Source organism: Somniosus microcephalus, unplaced genomic scaffold, assembly GCF_052327205.1.
Source record: "Somniosus microcephalus isolate GS21.2 unplaced genomic scaffold, FLI_Smic_1.0 unresolved_chr1, whole genome shotgun sequence".
Classification (NCBI taxonomy): Eukaryota; Metazoa; Chordata; class Chondrichthyes; order Squaliformes; family Somniosidae; genus Somniosus; species Somniosus microcephalus.
This window is the reverse complement of record NW_028225179.1, coordinates 51,356,693-51,368,435: the sequence shown is the minus strand read 5'-3', so window position 1 is coordinate 51,368,435 and position 11,743 is coordinate 51,356,693. Positions and strand designations below refer to the sequence as shown.

General features: G+C 44.7%; 1 non-coding gene across 1 annotated transcript; it reads left to right on the top strand.

The window, feature by feature from the left end:
• Positions 1–1,791: 1,791 nt before the first annotated feature.
• Positions 1,792–1,886, top strand: trnai-uau (transfer RNA isoleucine (anticodon UAU)). The gene is made up of 2 exons: positions 1,792–1,829; positions 1,851–1,886. It is a non-coding gene; the product is annotated as a tRNA-Ile (tRNA).
• The last annotated feature ends 9,857 nt before the right edge of the window (positions 1,887–11,743 follow it).

Here is an 11,743-nt window from a genome sequence, read left to right as displayed (position 1 = left end):
TTACTTTCTACAGCTCACATTTTCTAAATATCAATTAAAGCAAAAGTTGAATCCGAATGTAACAGATGGTCTGCCGTGTCCCACGTGGGGGCAATGAGAAGGTAGAATGGGGCCGGACTGGGCATTTGACTCGCTCAGAAATACATTTATAACTGACACAAATTCCTCCACTCAGTACAATAATAAATAATGCAGATACATCTAAACATATTTGTAACGATCAGAAGTGCAAATGCCTTTACATCTAACACAACAGCAACTCACAAATACGTTCGTATGTAATATGGACACACACAAATATACTTACAACCATCACCTGTGATTGTTTGATAAAACAATACTTTAATTGTTTGCCTTTAAAGCCATGATATTTACATGACAGTTTGCATTGACCTTCCTGCTAAGCCGCTGGAAATTGATGGAGAATGATTTGGGTCCTGAACGATCATTTCTTAGACGGATTAGAACAAGTTTTGAGCGCAAATCCAATATTAGAAGTCGACTTTAAAAAGAGGCTCACGTGCGAGCTTTCGCAGATTTCAATCTACAATCCACAAAGCGAGATTCATAACCCTAGACGAAAGAGTCACTCTGTCTAGAATACAGGCCCAATCAACTGGTTATCAAACGTAAAATCAAATGGATTTGTCATGTCATGGACTTTGACTGAGACGTGTGCCCACAGTTGCATTCCGGTTGCAAGCCCTCTTTTTACTGTCGATGACTTGCCCGGAATGTGCTTGGAGAAGTATTCGAATCGCAGTACAGCCCTTCCCACTGTCGCTTCCTCTAAATCTCCATCCAGGATTCTCACCAGTGCAAGGTTCATCAACCTGAGCTACTGTTTAATTTGTTCTCGGCATTAACTGTGCTGATCCTTTAACTTGTCCTACTACACGGCATCTCCAAATTTGTCGATTGCACCTCGAGGGCACTTTTCATACGTAAAGCTGCAACATCTGCTGGAGAGAGATTCAATTTCAGCGGTTCCAAAACAATGAGACGATCGAAGTCAAACGTTACATCCTCACCTACACGCTGCAGATGCAAATCTCTGCGCTCCTCTGCTTCAGTGATATATTGTTTTGCAGCGATGGGCAGTTTATTCTCTCTGAGGCTGCAATCGCTGCTTTCCGCTGGCAGCGGACGCTTAGCGAGAGCGGGGCCGGACAGACGGCCTGAACTTCGCTGCTGTCGCGGCCCCACTCACTCCGGGAGCTGGGGAACAGCAAATCAACTCATGGGTTTGTTGCCGCGTCTGAAATGCGGCTCCGAACTGTCGCTATTAACAGAGGCAGCGCTGTAGGATCCTGTAATGATCTCTCACACAGTCGGTATCTCTGTAGATTTTGAGTGTTTACAGAACAGTATAGGGAAAAGGAGAATACCGCGTGGCTGTAAATGTATTTTATTAATCTCTTCCTGCAAAACATGATTGAACCAGGGACCTGTTGTACTTTAGATAGAAGTGATAACCGCTACACGGGCACGAATAATGCGCACAATTTTAAAACGTTTTTTTGTTTTGCATGTGATGACTTTTCATCGGTTCTCTTTTGCAGCCTGTATTTCAGGAGCTGGGTAATAATGTTCAGTGCTTATGACACCAGGATCTGGTGCAGCCTTTGGTAAATTCACCAGCTCGCTAACACATGAGAGTCACTCCTGCTTCACTCTTTCAGATTAACCCAGCCAATGCGCCTCAATCAAACAACATTGCGCCCCCACAAGATTAGACAGCCTGAAATGTGCAAGTAAATGAGCACAGATAACTAACTCAAATTAAGCGCAGCGCTAGTGGCGCAATCGGTTAGCGCGCGGTACTTATATAACAGTACAGACTCGGAGAAATGCTGAGGTTGTGAGTTCGAGCCTCACCTAGAGCACCCAATACTTTTGTTGTGCTCTATTTCGACCGGAGCAGAAGGTACAATTCTTTTTTCCGCTAACAATTCACTTATTAGCTGTTCCACGTGGGCTCTTAGGTTCCTCAGGCCCACCGTGTTCCAATAAGGGATGGGAGGTTTAAAGGAGCCCTTCAGAGGGAAGGTGGGGCCGGTTTTAACTGTTAAAGCAGCAAATATCAGGCCAGGAATAATGTGCAGGAAATAGATTCGATTTCAAAGCAGTGACTAAGCCTTTGGCACAAGCGAGAAGATGTGTAAACTCACGAGTTATCTGTACAGGTTTTCGACATCATGTTGAACAAAAACAACGATTCACCTGAACATGATGTTGAGAATTACAAGGACGAAAGTTATGTAAAGACAATCGCCCAAACACCATATCCACAATTAGGTTGTCGCCGACCTTCTTGTTATGGGGAGAATAGTGAGCAGATTCAGGAAACTGCTCGTATAAAGAAGTCGATTTAGGAAAAGATAAACATATTTCAAATTAATGAACACGACCTCTGCGAACTGGGTTCGCACTAGAGCAGAGAAACCTAATGCAACTTCGGAAATAAATCGGCGGCTCCTTGGTCTTGGGGCATGATTCTCGCGTGGGAAATTTCACAAATTAAAATGCGAGAGCTACTGGGCTCAAATCCCAGATCGAGCCCCACCGCATTTAGATAAAACTCACCAACTCGGTCATCACAACTGGAATCGCTTTTCTTTAAAATAGACTAAGACGTTCAACCGAGGCCTCAGATCCCATGAGAGTATGCCAAAAAGAATGAGGATTTCTCCCCATTGTCCTGCCCATTATTTATCTCTCACCCAAAGTCACTAAAACAGAAAATCTCCTCATTAAGATTGATAAATATTTTTGAAATTACATTGCCTCCTGAACGATAAAGTTATGTTTCTGCTCCCTAATCATTTGGCTTTGTTTCCGCTACTCTTACATTTGCTGCCAATCGCAGAGGAAGGAAGACAGGTAGGAATGATCCTCAATCTCTGATTCCCGTGTTCCCTTCATTCAAGAACTCCAGTGGCCTGTTTTAAATTGAACAAGATATGAAGAGTGCACAGACCTGAATCACCAGTGTGATTTTGACGAGATTGCGATTACAAAGCCTATTTTACGCAAAATTCAGTGAAATGCTCGGAAGGTTTATCAGCATCAATCGTGTAATGGAATAACGACGAGGACGGGATTCAAACCCACGCGTGCAGAACACAATGGATTAGCCTGCGCTCAACCATTCCAAGGGATATGGGGAGAAAGCACAGGACATGGTCCTGAAATTGGATGATCAGCCATGATCTCATTAAATGGCAGAACAGGCTCGAGAGGCCGAATGGCCTACTCCTGCTGCTATCTTCTATGTTTCTATTTCCTGCTTTTTGCTTCAAAGCAGAAATACTCTGAAAGAAAGTCCCCTTCACCGCTTGTCCTGCCCGTGCACACAGACCTACAATGTTGAAAATGTACAATCAGCTCATATAAGCAAAAGGCCTTCCGTTATCTTCAGGTGAGGGGCTGACAGAAATGGTCAGTTTGAAGGCAGATTCAGAACAGGGAAGAAGATGGTTTCACCCAGTTAATTAATCGACCGCGGCAGGACTCGATTCTGCAATCATCTGCTAACTGAACGATTCGCACCAAAGTCAAACCCCTAATCCACTTGGCCACGTGACCATTGCTGCCCGGATCTTCTTGTGATGGGGAGAATTGTGAGCAGATTCAGGGAAACGGCTCATATAAAGCAGTGGATTTAGGAAAATAGAAACATATTTCATATTAATGAACAGGTCCTCTGCGAACTGGGCTCACAACAGCGCAGGGAAACCTAATGCAACTTGGAGCCCAAAATCGGCGGTTCGTTGGTCGAGAGGTCTGATTCTCTCTCAGAGAATTTCGCTGCTTAAATAAATGCGAGAGATCCCGGGTTCAAATCCTGGGTTCAGGTCCCGGCCTGAACCCCGCCAACCTTAACAACGGGGTCATCACAGCTAAATTGGCATTCCTGTTAAAAAGACTTATACAATTGATGATCCGTGACTGTGCACTCACCCGATTTAATCATAGGGTCATAATCGCACAGACGGAGGTAATTCGGCCCATCGAGCCAGTGCCGGTTCTCTGTAGTGCAATCAAGTCAGTACCATTCCCTCGCACTATTGCCGTATTTCTGCAAGTTTATTTCCCTCAAAAGCCTATCCAGTCTCCCCTTGAAAACATTCAGTGTCTCTGATTCCACCATTTCCAACGGCAGGAAATTGCAGGTCATCACCAGTGTGTAATTTTGTTTCTTCACACACCCCTGTATCACTTGCTTATAATCTTAAATCCCCTAGTCCTTGTACCATAAACTAGTGGGAAAAGCCGTTCCTGGTCTCGCCTATCGAAACCCGTCATTATCTTGTCCACTTCTATCAAATCACTCCTCAACATCCTGTACTCTAATGAAAACAAATGCAGCTTCTCCAACCTCTCCTTGTAGCTAAGATCCCCCATCCCTGGAACCATTCTGGTAAATCTCCTCTGCACCATCTCAAGGGCCTTCACATTCTTCTTAAAGTGTGATGACCAGAACTGGACGCAATACTCCAGTTGTGGCCTAGCCAGCACTCTATAAAGGTTCAGCGTAACTTCTCTACTTTTGTACTCAGTACCTCTATATATGAAGCCCAAGATCACAAATGCTCTGTTCTCCACTCTCTGAATATGTCCTGCCACCTCCAGGGACCTATGCACATTAACTCCCAGGTCCCTCTGTCCCTGCACATTATTTAAAACTGTGCCTTTAAGTGTATAATCCCTCTCCCTGTTCGTTCTGCCAAAATGCATCACCTCAGAATTCTCTGTATTAAATCCCATCTGCAACTTGTCTGTTCTGCTAGCCTTTTTATGTCCTGTTGCAGTCGTTTGGCATCATCATCACTGTTTGCCACACCCCCAGGTTTGGTGTCATCGGCGAATTTATAAACTCTACTCCGTATTCCAATATACAGGTCATTTAAAAATATAATAAAAAAGTAGTGACCCCAGCACTGACCCTTGAGGAACAACACTGTCTACCATCCTCCAGTCTGAAAAACTGCCATTTATCTCAACTCGCTGTTTTCTGTCCTTAAGCCAATTCCTTATCCAAGCTGCCACTGACTCACCAATTCCATGAGCCTCAATTTTGTTAACCAGCCTTTTCTGTGGTACTATGTCAAACGCCTTCTGAAAATCCATATAGCCAACATCCATTGCATTCACTTCATCAATTGTCTCTGTTACTTCATCAAAAAATTCAATTAGATTAACCAAGCACGTTCTGCATTTACACATCCGTGTTGGCTCTCCTTAATTAGCTTAAACTTCTCCAAGTGCCCGTTAGTTTTTTCCTTGATTATTGTTTCTAAAAGATTACCCACCACTGATGTTAGACTGACCGGCCTGTAGTTATTGGATCATCCTTACATCCTTTCTTGAAAAATGGTGTCACATTTGCCACTTTCAATTCCTCAGGCACCTCCCCCGCATCTATGGAAGATTGGAAAATTATGGCAAGCCCTTCCTTGTCTCTAATAGGCCGCACCTCGCCTCTTACTACCCACTTACTGTTTGCATGACAGTAGTAGATTTTTGAGTTCCATTTTATATTTCACGCCATTCTAATCTCATACTCCCTTTGCAATTCGTATTTGTATCTTCACATCCCCTTCTCAACTTATTATATTTGGTCTGATTCTGCCTTAAAGAATTCGCCTGATATGCATCATACAACCTCCTTTCTTGTTTAAACAGAAAGGAGGTTGTATGATGCATTTAAGGTAAACATCCCCTTTAACCAGATAAAGAAAGATCGAGGAATGACAGCACATGCCTTTTAAACAGACACAGAATGGTCCGGGACTAACAGCACATCCCTTTTAAACAGACACAGAATGATCCTGGCCTGACAGCACATCCCTTTTAAACAGGCACGGAATGATCAGGGACTGAGAGCACATCGCTTTTAAACAGACACAGAATGATCCTGGACTGACAGCACATCCCTTTTAAACAGGCACGGAATGATCCGGGACTGAGAGCACATCGCTTTTAAACAGATACAGATTGATCCGGGACTAACAGCACATCCCTTTCAAACAGACATTAGTGATCCTGGCCTGACAGCACATCCCTTTTAAACAGACACAGTATGATCAAGGACTGACAGCAAAGCCCTTTCAAACAGACACAGAATGAATCGGAACTGACAGCACATCCCTTTTAAACAGACACAGAATCATCCGGCACTGACTGCACGTCCCTTTCAAACAGATACAGAATGATCCGAGACTGGCAGCACATCCCTTTTAAACAGACACAGAATGATCCGGGTCCGACAGCAAAGCCCTTTCAAACAGACACAGAATGAATCGGAACTGACAGCACTTCCCTTTTAAACAGACACAGAATCATCCGAGACTGGCAGAACATGCCTTTTAAACAGATACAGAATGATCCGGGACTGGCAGCACATCCCTTTTAAACAGACACAGAATGATCCGGGTCCGACAGCACATCCGTTTTAAACAGACACAGAATGATCCGGGACTGACAGCACAACCCGTTTAAAAAGACACAGAATGATCCGGGACTGACCGCACATCCCTTTTAAACAGACATAGAATGATCCGGGTCTGACAGAACATCCCTTTTAAACAGACACAGAATGATCCGGGACTGACAGCACATCCCTTTTAAACAGACACAGAATGATCCAGGACTGGCAGCACATCCCTTTTAAACAGACACAGAATGATCCAGGACTGGCAGCACATCCCTTTTAAACAGACACTGAATGATCCGGGACTGACTGCACATCCCTTTCAAACAGACACAGAATCATCCAGGACTGACAGCACATCCCTTTTAAACAGACACTGAATGATCCGGGACTGACAGCGCATCCCTTTTAAACAGGCACAGAATGATCTGGGACTGGCAGCACATCCCTTATAAACAGACACCGAATGATCTGGGACCGACAGCACATCCCTTTTAAACAGGTACAGAATGATCCGAGACTGACAGCACATCCCTTTTAAACAGACACTGAATGATCCGGGACTGGCAGCACATCCCTTTTAAACAGACACAGAATGATCCGGGACTGAGAGCACATCCCTTTTAAACAGAAGCAGAATAATCGGGACTGACAGCACATCCCTTTTAAACAGACACAGATTGAACTGGGACTGACAGCACATTCCTTTTAAACAGACACAGAATGATCCGGGACTGGCAGCACATCCCTTTTAAACAGACACAGAATGATCCTGGACTGACAGCACATTCCTTTTAAACAGACACAGTATGATCCGGGACTGACAGCACATCCCTTTGAAACAGACACAGAATGATTCGGAACTGACAGCACATCCCTTTTAAACAGACACTGAATGATCCGGGACTGAAAGCACATCCCTTTTAAACAGACACAGAATGGTCCGGGACTGACAGCACATCCCTTTTAAACAGACACAGAATGCTCCGGGACTGACAGCACATCCCTTTTAAACAGACACAGAATGATTCGGAACTGACAGCACATCCCTTTTAAACAGACACAGAATGATTCGGAACTGACAGAACATCCCTTTTAAACAGACACAGAATGATCCGGGACTAGCAGAACATCCCTTTTAAACAGATACAGAATGATCCGGGACTGGCAGAACATCCCTTTTAAACAGACACAGAATCATCCGGGACTGGCAGCACATCTCTTTTAAACAGACACAGCATGATCCGGGACTGACAGCACAACACTTTTAAACAGACACAGAATGATCATGGACTGACAGCACATCCCTTTTAAACAGACACAGAATGATCCGAGACTGACAGCACATCCCTTTTAAGCAGACACTGAATGATCCGGGACTGGCAGCACATCCCTTTTAAAAAGACACAGAATGATCCGGGACCGACAGCACATCCCTTTTAAACAGACACAGAATGATCCGTAACCGACAGCACATCCCTTTTAAACAGCCACAGAATGATCCGGGACTGACAGCACATCCCTTTTAAACAGAGACAGAATGATCCGGGACTGACAGCACATCCCGTTTAAAAAGACACAGAATGAACCGGGACTGACCGCACATCCCTTTTAAACAGCCACAGAATGATCCTGGACTGACAGCAGATCACTTTTAAACGGACACAGAATGATCCGCGACTGACAGCACATCCCTTTTAAACAGACACTGAATGATCCGGGACTGACAGCGCATCCCTTTTATACAGGCACAGAATGATCTGGAACAGACAGCACATCCTTTTTAAACAGACACTGAATTATCCGGGACTGACAGCACATCCCTTTTAAACAGACACAGAATGATCCGGGACAGGCAGCACATCCCTTTTAAACAGACATAGAATGATCCAGGACTGACAGCACATCCCGTTTAAACAGACACTGAATTATCCGGGACTGACAGCACATCCCTTTAAAACAGACACAGAATGATCCAGGACTGACAGCACATCCCGTTTAAACAGACACAGAATGATCCGGGACAGACCACACATCCCTCTTAAACAGACACAGAGTGATCCTGGACTGACAGCACATCACTTTTATAAAGACACAGAATGATCCGCGATTGACAGCACATCCCTTTTAAACAGAAACTTAATGATCCGGGACTGACAGCGCACCCCTTTTAAACAGGCACAGGATAATCCGGGACTGTCAGCACATCCCTTTTCAACAGAAACAGAATGATCCAGGACTGACAGCACATCCCTTTTAAACAGTCACAGAATGATCCGGGTCTGACAGCACATCCCTTTTAAACAGACACAGATTGATCCGGGATTGGCAGCGCACCCTTTTAAACAGACACAGAATGATCCGGGACTGGCAGCACATCCCTTTTAAACAGATACAGAATGATCCGGGACTGACAGCAAATCCCTTTTAAACAGACACAGAATGATCCGGGACTGACAGCACATCCCTCTTAAACAGATAGAGACTGATCCGGGACTGACAGCACATCCCTTTTAAACAGACACAGAATGATCCAGGACTGACAGCCCATCCCTTTTAAACAGATACAGAATGATCCGGGACTGGCAGCACATCCCTTTTAAACAGATACAGAATGATCCAGACTGACAGAACATCCCTTTTAAACAGACACAGAATGATCCGGGACTGACAGAACATCCCTTTTAAACAGATACAAAATGATCCGGGACTGACAGCACATCCCTTTTAAACAGACACAGAATGATCCGGGACTGGCAGCACATCCTATTTAAACAGAGACAGAATGATTCGGGTCTGACAGCACATCCCTTTTAAACAGATACAAAATGATCCAGGACTGACAGCACATCCCTTTCAAACAGACACGGAATGATCCGGGACTGACAGCACATTCCTTTTAAACAGACACAGAATTATCCGGGACAGGCAGCACATCCCTTTTAAACAGACACAGAATGATCCGGGACTGGCAGAACATCCCTTTTAAACAGATACAGAATGATCCGGGACTGGCAGAACATCCCTTTTAAACAGACACAGAATCATCCGGGACTGGCAGCACATCTCTTTTAAACAGACACAGCATGATCCGGGACTGACAGCACAACACTTTTAAACAGACACAGAATGATCATGGACTGACAGCACATCCCTTTTAAACAGACACAGAATGATCCGAGACTGACAGCACATCCCTTTTAAGCAGACACTGAATGATCCGGGACTGGCAGCACATCCCTTTTAAAAAGACACAGAATGATCCGGGACCGACAGCACATCCCTTTTAAACAGACACAGAATGATCCGTAACCGACAGCACATCCCTTTTAAACAGCCACAGAATGATCCGGGACTGACAGCACATCCCTTTTAAACAGAGACAGAATGATCCGGGACTGACAGCACATCCCGTTTAAAAAGACACAGAATGAACCGGGACTGACCGCACATCCCTTTTAAACAGCCACAGAATGATCCTGGACTGACAGCAGATCACTTTTAAACGGACACAGAATGATCCGCGACTGACAGCACATCCCTTTTAAACAGACACTGAATGATCCGGGACTGACAGCGCATCCCTTTTATACAGGCACAGAATGATCTGGAACAGACAGCACATCCTTTTTAAACAGACACTGAATTATCCGGGACTGACAGCACATCCCTTTTAAACAGACACAGAATGATCCGGGACAGGCAGCACATCCCTTTTAAACAGACATAGAATGATCCAGGACTGACAGCACATCCCGTTTAAACAGACACTGAATTATCCGGGACTGACAGCACATCCCTTTAAAACAGACACAGAATGATCCAGGACTGACAGCACATCCCGTTTAAACAGACACAGAATGATCCGGGACAGACCACACATCCCTCTTAAACAGACACAGAGTGATCCTGGACTGACAGCACATCACTTTTATAAAGACACAGAATGATCCGCGATTGACAGCACATCCCTTTTAAACAGAAACTTAATGATCCGGGACTGACAGCGCACCCCTTTTAAACAGGCACAGGATAATCCGGGACTGTCAGCACATCCCTTTTCAACAGAAACAGAATGATCCAGGACTGACAGCACATCCCTTTTAAACAGTCACAGAATGATCCGGGTCTGACAGCACATCCCTTTTAAACAGACACAGATTGATCCGGGATTGGCAGCGCACCCTTTTAAACAGACACAGAATGATCCGGGACTGGCAGCACATCCCTTTTAAACAGATACAGAATGATCCGGGACTGACAGCAAATCCCTTTTAAACAGACACAGAATGATCCGGGACTGACAGCACATCCCTCTTAAACAGATAGAGACTGATCCGGGACTGACAGCACATCCCTTTTAAACAGACACAGAATGATCCAGGACTGACAGCCCATCCCTTTTAAACAGATACAGAATGATCCGGGACTGGCAGCACATCCCTTTTAAACAGATACAGAATGATCCAGACTGACAGAACATCCCTTTTAAACAGACACAGAATGATCCGGGACTGACAGAACATCCCTTTTAAACAGATACAAAATGATCCGGGACTGACAGCACATCCCTTTTAAACAGACACAGAATGATCCGGGACTGGCAGCACATCCTATTTAAACAGAGACAGAATGATTCGGGTCTGACAGCACATCCCTTTTAAACAGATACAAAATGATCCAGGACTGACAGCACATCCCTTTCAAACAGACACGGAATGATCCGGGACTGACAGCACATTCCTTTTAAACAGACACAGAATTATCCGGGACAGGCAGCACATCCCTTTTAAACAGAGACAGAATGATCCAGGACTGACAGCACATCTCTTTTAAACAGTCACAGAATGATCCGGGACTGACAGCACGTCCCTTTTAACAGACAGAGAATGATCCGGGACTGACAGTACATCCCTTTTAAACAGACACAGAATGATCCGGGACTGGCAGCACATGCCTTTTAAACAGAGACAGAATGATTCGGGACTGGCAGAACATCCCTTTTAAACAGGCAGAGAATGATCCGGGACTCACAGTACATCCCTTTTAAACAGACAGAGAATGATTCGGGACTGACAGTACATCACTTTTAAACAGTCACAGAATGACCCGGGACTGGCAGCACATCTCTTTTAAACAGAGACAGAATGATTCGGGACTGGCAGAACATCCCTTTTAAACAGACACAGAATGATCCGGGACTGACAGTACATCCCTTTTAAACAGATACAGAATGATCCGGGACTGACAGCACATCCCTTTTAAACAGACACAGAATAATTCGGAACTGGCAGCACATCCCATTTA